Below are 2,246 nucleotides of genomic sequence, written 5' to 3'. Positions count from 1 at the left end.
ACAGGGTGGAGCAAGCAGCTATGGCTGATCCTCAGTCCTGCCCTAAGAGGTTCCGGGTCTCAGTGTCTTGGTAATCGCTGCAAGCACCTATGAGAGAAAGCTGCCCTCGAGTTCCTCCTGCTGCCAGACAGTCCAGTTTCTCCCCGTATGAGTCTGCGTCCCCAGAGACTCGCCCGGAATTGGAGTCAGGGCTGTCAGGAGCTTGTGCCTCCCGATTGCAAAAGACACCGGCGTCCTCCATTGCCAGCCCCTTTCCGCGCACGCTCGAGCCTCCATACCACTGCACTTTACTTCCGCACCTCCTCTGAGTCTCAGTGTGCTTTTCTCTTTCCTTCTAGTTGTAGAATTTCCACTCAGCCAGCCTTCCACACAGCCATCCTGTGGTTCTGGATGATGTCTGTTTTGTCTTTTAGTTGTATTTTTGAAGTGGTTGTGCGAGGCAGCATTTTCAGGTGTTTACCTATGCTGCCATCTTGGTTTCTTCTGTCCAGTAATTTCTTAATTTTATAATTGTATTTTGAGCGAAATATAGTGACTAGATTCTGTAGTGGTCCGAGAGTATATAGATTAAAACTCCATTCTCTTCTCAGTGGTGACAGCAGCTAAAATCTTATTTTCAATCTTCCTCTTCTCACTGTACAGTGGGGCCTTGACTTACGAGTGTCCTGACTAACAAGTTTTTCAAGATACGAGCCGTATCTTGGCCGATTTTTTGCTTTGAGTTGCGAGCTAAAATTCGGGTTACGAGCCAGCTTCAGATACCCCACCGCTAGTTGGCACAGCGGACATCACAGTGAATGCCACAACATCAGCCCAGCATCACATGTCTCACTCGTTTGTTTACTTTAAGATTTGACATACAAGTAATTTGAGTTACGAGCTCCGTCACGGAATGAATTAAACTCATAAGTCAAGGCCCCACTGTACCCTGGAGTCTCCACTGCATATGCATGGTTTAGCAGATTGCCAAGATTTGAGACAGGGTTTATTTGCAAATTTTGAGGCTTAGTTTCTCTTGGCTTTCAGAATTTACACGTTCACTTTAAAACTTCCTTGCCATCTTTGAACTTTGTTTTCTGTTGCCTGAATCCAGGAAAGTCCCATCATTTTGCAGCCCTGAGTTGTGCCCAGATTGGAGTGTCTTATTTAGATCAGCCGTTCTCATGGTGTAGTCTGACCCCTGTTGCTCCCTGAGAGCCTTTTAAGGGTTGATAAGGCCCTGCCTTTTCTAACTACCTAGTGTACTTGAGGCCAATTTTCTTCATGTACCTCAGTCAAAACAATGGATTGCAAAGATTAAATGAAGGTGCAGAAATGGGAATCCAGTTGCCTTTTTAAAACTAATATGGAGATTTACAAAATGTAGAACAGTGCCACTCTTCTCAGTATTTTTGGGGTTTATTTTGGAAAATAATTGTTAGAACTTCATTTAACATGTAATAAGTTCATTGTCATTTTAGATGAGTTAAAAATATGTGATTGTTTTTCCTTTTTAATTTCTAATATGGGGTCCTTGGTAATTTAGGAATGTAAAGGAGTCCTGAGGCAAAGAAGTTTAAGAACTGCTGTATTAGAAAGGTACTAACAAGCAAATCTCATCAGATATAATCCCTTTTTTCATTGATAAACTCTCCAGTTTCTGCCTCCATTTGGTCACTCTTCAGAGCCTTGAAAAACTGTGTTGTTTTGTCCAGATTTTATAACTTTTATAACTTTTATCTGAAGTTACTTTTACTATATGAGACCTTGAAGTGCTGAAAAATGACTTTGAGAGGAAGAAGTGGCAGTTATTGAGCATCAGCTCAGGCACCATGCAATATAATTGGGACTATGTCTGTTAATTTAATCCTTAGACATATTTCAATGATGAAATATTACCTCATTTTATGGATGATAATGAGACTTTGGGTACTGGTAGTAATTTGCCCAAGGTCATTCTGCCAGTAGTTTGTATAAGCCCATGCTTGCCTTTAAACCCATATTGTTTCTATTTTAATATGCCTTTTTAGGTTTCAGATTTATTTATTTATTTATTTATTTTCAAATTTTATTTTTTATTACAAAGGGTATTACATATGTGTCCATTTTTTTCCCCGCCCTAGACAGTCCCCTAGCCTCCCCTATTCCCCAGTGTCTTATGTCCATTGGTTAGGCTTATATGCATGCATACAAGTCCTTTGGTCGATCTCTTACCCCCCTACCTCCCGCCCCCGAACCCTCCCCGGCCTTCCCGGTGCAGTTTGCCA

Source organism: Myotis davidii, unplaced genomic scaffold (genome assembly GCF_000327345.1).
Source record: "Myotis davidii unplaced genomic scaffold, ASM32734v1 scaffold923, whole genome shotgun sequence".
NCBI classification, from domain to species: domain Eukaryota; kingdom Metazoa; phylum Chordata; class Mammalia; order Chiroptera; family Vespertilionidae; genus Myotis; species Myotis davidii.
This window is presented reverse-complemented; position numbering follows the sequence as displayed.